We start from the raw sequence: 12479 nt of genomic DNA on the forward strand, positions 1-12479 counted from the left end.
TATGAATAAGGAATTTTACTACCAAGCGTAAAAAAAGCCAGCAGGTAAATAGACCACCCAGCAGCTGCCAAAACTGAATTACTAAATTTAACTAGTCTGACACTTGAAGTATGGCACTAACAAATTGATAAAGGTCTTTCCTTGTGTGGTAAGTGGAAAATTAGGACAGCTAATTAGAACATATGGATTGATTAAATTGTCACTTCTCTCAGTCACAGCCAAGATACACATCTCCATGGTGGATCTCCCATGAGTATATTATACAGTAACACAATCCTTGAATGTCAGCACTGATTAAAGTCTGCTGTAATGTATAGACAACAACAACATGCCAGATGATGCATCACTGTGTCCTTTTTTTAAATAGATTTATTTACAACATATATACCATTATCGTTTTATATATATATATATATATATATATATATATAAACTAACATAACTTATTATCAAATTTTCAAGACATTTGGCATAGAATTGCCAAACCAAGTAGATCTGTAACGCCCAGCATGTTGGCATTCTGTAATTTCTCTGTGATAGGGGATGTCATTGCTCAGACTTTTGGTTCCTGCACTTTGTGGTTCTCCCATAAATTTCTTATTACAATACATGACAGAAGTGATATTGGGGCCAGTGGATCAAAATACAACTTTCAGCAGGGGATCAGGTATCTCGCACTTTAACTTTGTGTTTGATGCTGAAATTCTTTTTTCTCTTCAAAAAAGGCTAGAGACACAAACGTGGGTAGACGTAATTTTAATTTACTCTAAGGCATTGTTTTTTGCATATGGACTTTGCGTTACAAAGTCATGTCACTAACTTTCCCTTGGGGAGGGTCACAACCAAAATCTAAGGCCAATTTTATTTGTGAGAAACAAATTTACCTTGTACTCAACTGGCCTTCATTATTGAGTAATGGTACCTTCTTCTCCTGGAGCTTACCTGTGTACAAAATACATACAGCTATGCTGGCATACAGCCAGCCCAGTAATTTATTCATTTGTTGTCCACATAAGGTCATTAAGACATGGTCACTTTTCCTGACTTGCCATTTACAATAAACAAACACTGCACAGGGTGACACAGATAATGGTATTATAATGCAAATGTGCTTAAAAGAAAGTGTAAAACAGTTCATGCTGCCTCTGGAGGTTTTAGGCTAACCTTTGCATTTTAAAAAAGTCATTTATTTAAAAGGGGATTCCTTGTTGTACCTGTTGTCTGTCACAGAGGGAGGTCAACTTTTCAATGAAGATACGCCTTGGTTAAATTACCTTATGAAAAAAAAAAATCTTCCCGATACTTTTCAACTTGTCTCCCTATTATTTGAGTGGAGTCACTCTGTCTGAAGACAGTAGCAATCAATGTCAGGACAAGGCTTGCCTGATTTTATTGTACAAGATGTGAGGTCATCAAATTTACCCCAACAATTGTATCTTCTCATTGCCGTTAGCCATGAGGAAATGTTGTAAGAGTCTATTCCCACAGACATCATTTTCTGTGTATATACATTTAATGGATTTCCCAAATGCCTAATGCTGGCCATTTATTAAAGGATCTGATAATTCTTAAACAGTCAGTGGATGATCTTTTATACTCAGTGGACAAATTTCTATTGCTGAGCAACCTACTCTTACCCTGTACAGATGTATGAACTAGTGCTGTATACATAGCTCCATTATGTCCTATCGAGGGGAGAGGGGGACGAGTGACACCCCATTGTGCTTGCCTTCTTAGGAGTGAACAGCAGTCCTTCCTGATCGGTCATTCATCAATCCACAATTGCAAATTGATAAACAATGTTGGAAGAGAGGAATGCTGTACACATGTCAGATTTTTGCCCAGGAAGAGTACAACCTTTATAGTCTAAAGTTTTGTAGAGATTCTGGATTTTTATCACTATAGATTATTGTTCCTTGACGTTGTTTAGTGTTTTGCCATGCCCCATCACCTAACAATTGCTAATGTGTCCTTAAAGCAAGACACCTTCCACTTGTCTTACCCCATCCCTCTCCACAGAACAAGCAGGCTGCTTGGCAGCAGATCCTACTGCAACCCAAAGTGATCATTTTAAGTATCAGCTATTGAATGTATGTGTACAAGGCTGAAAACTACACAGGTGGTTTTTGGGGTGCTCTATTGTACTACTAATCTTATGGATTAATTGCTAAATTGCTTAATTGCTGATTCCTATATATGGCTTCTAATGAACCTGAAGCATGTTGTAGAAATCAATCGCACATATCATTAAATATTTAATCACTCCTAGCTTACGCCATAGGGAGCCATTTTGTTCTATTTCAATGATCCATCACTGCTCTTGGCAGTTCATCACTAGCAAGTTTAGTAGTACAACTGAGCAATTAAAAATCTCCTTTGGTAATCTAGTCTAAGACTATGTACACACATGCAATAAATGTTGTTGGAAAGGATCTTTCACAATCTTTCAAACAACTGCATGATGGATGAATGAGCACTGTACATACAGCACTCTGTTCTTTACTCCATGGAGAGGGGAGGGGGAGAACTACAGAGTGGCACCCCACTGCGCTTTCTCCCCTTCACTTGCATTACGAACATTCGTCATCCGTGGATCCGCCAAGACAGTCGTTCAGACGATGGATGACGAGCACTGTACACAAGTAGGATTCTCATCCGATATCGGGCATGAGCCATTTATCGGTCGGGAACCATTGCACGTGTGTATGTAGCCTTACTGAATTCCTGAACAATGGATAGCCTCCTAGCCACAAGCACACCTAGCTGATCACTGGTTTCTACATAATTGAATTTGCAGTAACGTGTTTTTAGAATAACTACATTTACCTAAAGAAAATCCATGTGAACTACAGAACCTGAAAAAAAGGAACGAACATTCATTCAAAAAACAGTAAGCTAAAGTTATATTACCATAATAAAGCTAGAGCTCTGCTCCCGGCACAACTCAGTTTGTTGGAGGACCAATAGTGATCTGGTATAAAAAGTGAGTTTTACTTAAAAGTTAATCTGTGATGTTTTATTGTACTTCTCCCCATGTTGGAATGTATTTATAAAGAAGGGAATCAGACATTACCTAAAATATCGCCTGGTGGAAAATGTTTCAGGTTCATGTGTTTCCAAGGCAGATTCCCTGCTTTATAAATAGAGCCCTTTTAGATGATTAGACTATAAGGTATACAAAACCTAAAAAACTGAATAGCAAAAAAAAAAGGTTCAACTGGATACTTCTTAAAATGCTGGTTATTTGGCTGTCATGTCAGACCCTTTCCACTCCTCTACATGCTAATATTGTTTTACTTAACCTTTCCCTTTTATTATTACATATCTTATTTTAAACCCTGTGACATCCTTATTAGGTCACTGTGCTCCTATGATGTGATTGGTTTGTGGGAGGGGATGGTTTTGTTATGTACAGAAAACATGACAGCCCTATTAGTACTCTTTGTGTGATTTGGTGCTTAAAATAAGGAAACACCATGTGCATGAAGAGTTTGACACTACCAGAAGTGTCAAAAGGCAAAATCAATGGTGGAGGCTACAATGCTAGAACATAATGTAAGCACAAAACAGATGCCGAAACTGGTGGTTTTTATAAAAGTTTATAAATCTTGAAAGCAAAATTGCTTTTCCTGCTGTCAAATATTGATAGGGAAATGGTGGATATAATTCTTACAAATATGAATCGACTCATTTGCTGATAATCCTTGTGTGTGCAGGAGGTATGCAAGATGAAGCTGTACATTTGCATTTTATTTGACTGGAATAGAAAATCCGTATAGGTGCATGTAAGCAATCATTGTAAAATTTTTTATCCATATACATATAACCATGTACATGTATGACCAAATGTGTTAAACAAAGGGGGGTCAAAAAATGCATAGAAAAATAAGATTAAAAACAGGCATGTGCAAGTTATTTTACTGGTTCTGATAGGCTTTTTGCATCAATGCCTGCAGCAGGACTTAAAGAATGCCAATCATCACCATGCTTGAACTAGTCCCACTGAGACACTGGAGTTTACATTGTGCCAGTATTGTGATAGAGTTGCAAAGTGCTAGTTAATGCAAAGAATCACTTGCAGTGTTAACTAGTCCAGAAACTTTTTCAGTGACTCAAGGCGCTTTGAATATGATGAAATGATGGACAAGCCTCTTCCTGATGGGATTTATCAGGTGTTTAGTAATATGATGTCAACACTTGGGCAATTTCCTTATCCAGCATTTTGTTATCTACTGTGATGACAATATTGCCTCTCTCAATCCACACTGTGGTGACCAGGGTTATCTGTTGCCACTGATCCCTGTAGATACACAAACCAGCTGTTATACAGTGGGATCAAAATTCAATGTATCAGATAAAAAAATAAAAGAAACTTTCTCTGAAAAGCTAAGGGTGGCTGAGTATCTATCCCATGAATTGGGAGATCACTAAAGTATCCACAGAGTGTCAGTTTTACAGGTTACACTGGTTCCAGGGAAATTTCATTTGTTGAGACTAGAACTTTGTGTTTGCTGTTTCTCAATCACCATATTAAAACACACATATATTTAGTACTCTCTGCAATGCCTCCCATAACATAGAGGGATGTTTTATATGGTCCAATAACTTGGCATGTCTATTAACACACAGGTTTGGATTTTGGTGCACAGTAAATTTAGAGCTCTGACAACTTCTAACAACAGAGTTTTTTTTTTATCATTACTTTTTGTATTGCCAAGATGAATTACATATGCTTTCTTTTGCTCATGTATACAATTTAAGAAGCTAGGACCATTTACCTCCTCTGAAATCATTGAAAGGTTAACAATAGCTACACCTTAGCTGCACCGTCTAGGTGCACTGCATTGGCCCTAGGGTTTCTAATCCTGAATAAATTAAACATAACCCCCCCAAAGGACACCACTGAAAATCTGCAGGTCAATGTAACCCTATACAATGAACTTTTACAAATAACTACACTTTCCAAATGGGTTTTAGGGTAACAAAGGCATACCTGGCAACCTGTCTCCTAGTCACAGCATGATATCAGTCTGCAAACCCCACTCCCTTTCTTTCCCCTGCAATAAACTGCCTACCTGGATTACTATGGAAAGAACTAGACTAATCACAAGTCAATTATCTTTTTAACTAACATGCAAGTACTTAGCATAAAAATGTGTAGTCTTTTTCAATGACTACCTGTAAAACCACCCTCCTTTCCAAAGTAACAGGTTTGAGATTACCAAATACAGGGTACAGAATTTAGGAACATGTTGAAAATATCTGAGGATGTTTGGTGCACATAACCCTTTACAATCACTCTTTAGTTATATTACATTTTTTATATTATAATATATTGCTTTATTCATAATATGTAAATATTAGGCTGACAGCCATTAGTGAATTTGCTTCTTCATACTTAGTGTATTCCCAACCTAACATATTTAATAATGACACGAACCAGGATGAAGGCTGAAATGTATAACATGGGTATAAAATAAAGCAGATAATCAAGAAAATCAACTCAGATTTAGAAATACAGAAAACAAAATCCAATCTGTTGTAATGACAGTTTAAAATACACGTAAGAAAAAAGTGAATGTTGGCGTGGCCAGTAGACTTGACATAAAAATCTATAGAAACAATGGTTCATGCATATATTTTTAGAATGCACTTATGCAATACTGTGATTCCCATGCAAATAAAGTTTTGATGTAATATGCTTGATAATTAATATATGTGTCAGTGGTATATTACTAATATCTTTCTGATTTACCTTACGTGATAAATTGACCTAATTATTCATCATGCCTTCTATTTTTGACATACAGAGAAGAGTCTGAAACTTTTTTTACATATGAAAGCTAAACTTACTAAAGATTGCACATGATTACTGTATGATTTTAAAAACATTTGTAAACCCTTAGTGATTTTTAGAAGTTCTATATGACTGATACCTACTATGTGATCTGATCATCAATGTCATAAAAAATATCTTTACACAAATATTATACACAATATATCACTCTGAAAGATCATGAGACAAACTTCTTAAATAATCAAAGGATTCAAAGAAAAAATGTGAACATTATCAAAAGACTCGAATTTTTTAAAATAATTTATTAAAGAAGGGCATTGAAGTTGGGTATTCCAGTCATTGGGCCTGATTTATTAAAGCTCTCCAAGGCTGGAGCATATATACTTTCATCAATGAAGCTGGGTGATCCAGCAACCTGGAACAGATTTCTTTAAAGTCATTTGCTATGTTTGCAATGAACCCTGGATCCGATCCATTCCAGGTTTGCTGGATCACCCAGGTTCACTGATGAAAATTAATGTAATAGGAAAATAAATTCAACACTACAGCAACACTTCCTGTGAGTCCTACAAACAAGCATTAGAGCATAGCTAAAGTTAAAAATGAAATACCTGTCACCAGCTAGGTTTTTTATTGCAGAGGGGACAGGTGATCTTTCTTTTGAAATAAAATAAACCTTTCAGTCTGTTTGCAGTTATTTAACTAAAATCACTTTTTGCTTCAGTGCCATCACTGATATCTTCACCCAGTCCATATTGGTCATCATGGTTGGTCAGACTGCAATGATGTAACTCCCACGCATGCGCAGAAGAGGTCATTTACTCCCAGTGTCCAGGCATGCTGGGATCATACATTGAGTTGTGTTTTTTTATTGCAGAATAATCAAAACAGGTTTTTTTTTCTCGCAGAGGGGACAAATTATTATTGTCTATGTTCCAAGGAAAGGACAGAGAAGGTGTGGGTAGTTTACAAAATGAAACTGAGCAGAATTGAGACCACTAAAATGGTGTGTGTTGTTGGCCCAAATTAGGACAATTTGCTGAGTACATTTTTCTGTACATGTTTTTTTAAGGGGGGGAAACAACACAGGGGAATGTGCATGTTTTGCAGAGATAGTCTGCATATGCTGTGTTTTGCTTTGACACATTCTTTAAGTAGAGAAGAAGAGAGAGTGGTTGTTTAAGTATTTAGCTTCATGTCCTCCAGCACATTCTGTTGTATCTACTTGCCGTAGAGGTGGCAGCTTTTCTCAGGAAGACTTCTATGATAGGTGTGAGAGTAACTGGAGATGAAAAGTAGCAGTCTGGTTACACTTTTCGCTGAAAGATCTGCATTACTACAATGGTTGTGTTTGGTTTAAAGGTTTACATCACAGACAAGTTGAATCCCGTAAGCAAAGCAAACAAAGGAGGAAAAAAAGGTTAATTACATACTAACATACATAATGGTTTCCCTTAAATACTGGTCAGTGGATACCTGATAATAAATTGGTAATGGTTAAAAGCTATAAGTTTATTTTTTGTTGGCAGTATCCTATTGTAGAGACTTCCTTGCACTTCTTGTTTCATTTACTCAAAAGGAAGTGAGTAGATATTTTTGTTGGCACTGGAAAAAGTGCCCATTGGAAGATTTATCTCTTGCTCCATTGTAAATGATTGCCAGGACACACAGAAAGCAATAAAAACCTGACCTGTTATAAACCTTTTCCTCTCAATCTAAAATTAAAAAAAGTTTCATGCCTATACATTTTAAAGTACATGCCAACCCTAACTGAATTAAAAGGGGGGGGGGGGGGGCAGGGAGGAACTGTTAGGCAGTGAGAGTTCTGGTAAATACCACGGGCAGATTACACTGCATTTTAAGAACAAGCAGGCTGCATTATGTGGCACTACTAAGTAGTAGTAACAGAAAGCAGATAGTGATTTCCTCTTTCAGTTACAAATATTACCATAACTTACTAAATCTCTGAATATCACTCAAAGTCAATGGGATAGGTCTTACTAGCAACCCGGTTCATATTCTGCAAGAATTCCCATACACATCTGCGCAAGTTTTACCAGGCACCTCAATCCTTTGACAAGGCAACTTTAGATAGATTTTTTGCATCTATATCCCTCCATATGATCTCTACTTCTATACAGGAGGCCATGGAGGCCCCCATTACCATGCTTGAAGTGACTCAAGCTATTAAGAGACTTAAGCCTAACAAATGGCCGGGACCAGATGGGTTCATGGCATTATACTATAAGAAATATCAACAAGCGCTGGGACCTCACTTAGTAGAAGCATTTATTAGTATTCTTCATGGGGAGTACTTGAGAACAGTATTCCTGACGCAGCCATTTGTATGTTACCAAAGCCCTCTACTGACTCAACGACTTGGTCCAATTACAGGCTGATTTCCCTCCTCAACCTGGACGCTAAACTTTTAGCTACTATTCTGGTGGCTCGGTTGGGCAGGGGAATAGGTGATATTGTTTCAACGGATCAAACTGGTTTTATTCCCAGACGACAATCAGGGGTTAGCATACGAAGGGTATAACATCTAGCTCATCGGGCCAAACAGACCAGCATTTTTTTCTGGATATCCGTAAAGCGTTTGACTCTGTTATTTGGCCGTACCTCATGTCAGTGTTGGAAAAATGAGGCTTTGGCCCAAATTTTTGTGCATGGGTATCCTCTCTGTACGCCTCTCCTAAAGATTTATTCATTATATGGGATACCAATCCACGTAGTTTCCTATAGGCAGAGGCACTAGGCAGGAAAGCCTGTTGTCGCCATTGCTTTTTGCAATGGCAGTGGAACCCATGGCACGTAGTTGTTCAGGGCATAGAGGTGCATGGCAAGCAACACAAGTTTTGTCTCTTTGCAGATGACATCCTTCTTAGCCTGACGATCCCAATGGTATCCCTGCCTAACTTGAGGGAGGTTTTTACGCCATTTCCAGGTATTTTGTAGGCTTCCGCTGAAAAGCTCTAAATGCAAGGCTCTCAATATCACACTGTCATCAGAAATGGTGAAGGCACTTAAGGAGTCCTTTCCTTTCCAATGGGAATGGAAATGGCTCAGCTCCCAAATTTCTGTTCGTACTATAATGCGGCCCAGGTAACACCCTTTCTAGCATATTATGCTCGGAGGCAACTTCCCAATTGGGTACAACTACAACAACAACAACCTCCCCACTGAAACAGTGGCGCCATGTCAGTTGAAGCACTGCTGTGGGTCCCAGGCTCTCAGCGTTGCCAAATATCTAACTCTATTCTGTGGCACACATTGAGAATCTGGGACTCTACAAAACAGATCAGGGGGTTTGTGTCCCAGTGGCCCCTGTTATTGGGAATCCGATGTTCCCTCCAGGTCTGGAGGAACCAGGGCATTTTGACTGATGGATGGGGAAGGATCTTTACAGGCTCCACCACTTTATCAACCCATTTGGGATACTTTCTTTTAATGTGTTCCGTGAAAATCATGAAGCTCTACCAGTAGAGCTTTTTTGTTACCTCCAAATCAAAAATTTCGTCCAGACCGGGTTGGGAGGGTCCATTGGTCCCTTTACCATGATTTGGTTTGAAAAGTTGTGTGTACAGGATCCACATGTGAAAGGGGTTTTGTCAGCTATACATGGTGACATGAAATTATGTCCACTCCCTTTTATGTGTCTAGATGGGAAAACAATTTGGGCATATCGCTCGAGCAAGTAGACTGTGAGAAAATTTGGTCTACAGTTGCCCACTGTAGCATTAACGCGTGGAAGACAACTATAAATTGATGCTGAGGTGGTACATGGTGCCATCAAGGCTGGCCAAGTTTAAACAGGTTTGCTTAGGTGATTGCTTTCGGGGCTGTAACAGTTCAGGAACTCTTTTCCATATATGGTGGGAATGTCCCAAAGTGAAGAGGTTTTGGACAAGAGTATACCAAATGGCCAATACTATTGTGGGACGATCGTATCCTGGGCGTCCTGTCAAGGCATTCTTTGAAACCATCGGTCTGTACCAACAATCAATTTAAACTGTTAACATATCTGTTTACTTCAGCCAAAATGTTGCTGGCTACAACCCCCACCATAGAACAGGTTAAGAATAAAATGTCTGGGTTTCAGGTGAATGAGAAGATGAGAGCTTTATTAACTGATTCTCTTCTCTCTCAGAAAATATGGTCACCGTGGATTGAATATTATATGCCTATGGGCTGGGATCATTTACTGATGGCTATATATTTAGAAGCACGCTTTTGAAAATCGTCAGTATACTTTTTTAACTGATCGAACAACCTGTCCCACTCTTTCCTTCCCCTATTCCCTTGTCTCTATGTTATCCTCCTTCTGTGTAGTATTGATGAAGTATCTATGTTTTTTGTGTGTATATGTACAAAATGTTTATACTCAAAAAGTCACTACTACTATTTTTTTTTTGTATTCGTTTATTACTAGTATGTTGTATAAACCAATAAAAATGTATTGAAACAAATCTCTGAATATCATAAATATTTTTTAATGCTTGTTTTCAACTTTTTTCCCTTTTGTTGCACATTGGCACTGCTGATCTCCTGTAACCACTTCCTTTCTACATGCGTGTACACCAATAGTAGTATTTCCAGGTAATATGTTTACAAAAGCTGCTGATTTTAAAAAGATCAAGTTTAGTTCTTAGTCTTATTGAATAAAATAAATTTGTGTTTAATCAAAATAATAGTAATCAAAAATAAGGATTTGCCAACTAGTAGATGATTACTTTGAACACAATTTTTTTTTTGCATTAACGTTTCTTATTGTAACAACCCCAATAAGTCTCAGTGCAATTGTTTGTAGAACCCATCTTAATTCATCAATTACCAGCATGACATCTTCAAAAAAACATATTGGTGCTATTATTACAGTTTCAGCATTGCAGTTGCCTGTTGGAATTGAAATGATGGAAATAGGGAATACACAGCAATTATATATATCATTTGTGTCATTTTTTGTACTAGTTAAAATAATTGATCAATGTTGCATTTTGTAGTATAAATCCTTTTTCACTGTCTGGATGATGACATACTGCACTGTGTTGTGCTATAAGAAATGAAGTAGCATATTTCTGAAGAAAAAAAGAATTCATCACCTTCATAAAATGCATTGTGGTTTTGTTAGACAAAATCAAAGTGTTGTTATGGTTTTGACAAATGTCTAAATGGTTTGAGTTCCTTTCTTCTGATCTTTAGTTGTGGTTCATGAAATACCTTTGTGCCTTTATGTGTCGGATCAGCAGAAACTGTGCATATAGAATGCATGATTTTAAGTTGCTGATCTTTGTGTAGGCAGAAGGTTTATTTCAATCTCATCAGCGGTGTGTTTAGGCTGCGGATATAGTTTGCATCACAGAAATAATAAAAAGATACTTATCTTCCGTTTTGATTAAAAATAATAACGCTACCGCTATATTAATTCCCTTTTTTATGACCTAACTTTTCTATAGCATATTTTTTTTTATAGAATGTCCTAATAATTTACCTTACTCACTTTTGCACAAAAATAATACATAGGTACATTTATATAAATGTTCTCATTCATCTTTCTCTTAATTACATGAAGTAATATTGTTCATAAATGTCTGAGAAAATGCTCCAGTAGTAAAGGGTGGCTTTGTAGATACATTTATAATATATATATATGAGAAGATATAGCACCAATAGAACTTTAGTCTTAAGGTGAACTTGTGCTTATGCTATGAAAAGTAAAGCAACAATGGGTTATATATATCAAATTCTTTTAATTATTTATGGAGTAGACATCCAGATGTTAGCATTAAACTACTGATTTCTGCATAGTGGTACTTGTTGTTTGCTTTTCAATTATTATCTTATTATACCAAAAAATACTATACAATAATAAAATCCAGCATAGCCATATACCGGTAATTAGGCTTTAACATAGGACCTATCATTCAGGGTTCATGCAGATATTTGTTCATGACTATCAAGGGCTTGCAGGACAAAGAAAAGATTTCTGATTTTTAAGGCGCATACCTGTAGTAATAGTCATTATTCAATGTTCATGCATCGTATAGTCGTTAGTCGCTGGAAAGGATCGTGAAAGATCCTTTGCAGAGACTAACGACTGTACGATGCATGAACATACAGCACCCTTCTGATTTATGGAGTGGGGAGGGGGAAAATGATGGAGGGGCACCCCGCTGCAGATCTCTCCTCTCAACTTGTATTTAGATCGTTCATCGTCCATTGTCTGTGCATCAGCCATGACAGTCATTCGGAGGATGGACGATGACTACTGTACACACGCAAAATTCTAGTCCGATATCAGCCTTGAGCTGATTATCAGACCAGAGTCAATGCACGTAAGGGTACCATAAAAAATCAGTGTTACGAAAGTTGTAAATAAATTAATAAAGACTTGTTTTGTTTTTTACCAGAAAACCAGCATTCTGCTGTTTGTTTGTTTTTTTTCTTTCCTCCACTTAGAACACTCTGGTTTAAATCTAAACTCAACAGGCCTGATTAATTAAAAATCTCCAAGTCTGGAGTAAATAGACTATCATGGGAGAACTTGAGTGATCTAGCAAGCCTGGAATGGATTTCCTAAAAATAATTTGCTATTAGTTAACAAATATTTTCAATCCTGGACCAGAGCAATTCCAAATTTCCTGGATTACCCGACTCCTTTAAAGATAGTCTATGTTCTCTT

The sequence above is a fragment of the Pyxicephalus adspersus genome, chromosome 4, assembly GCF_032062135.1.
Source record: "Pyxicephalus adspersus chromosome 4, UCB_Pads_2.0, whole genome shotgun sequence".
Classification (NCBI taxonomy): Eukaryota; Metazoa; Chordata; class Amphibia; order Anura; family Pyxicephalidae; genus Pyxicephalus; species Pyxicephalus adspersus.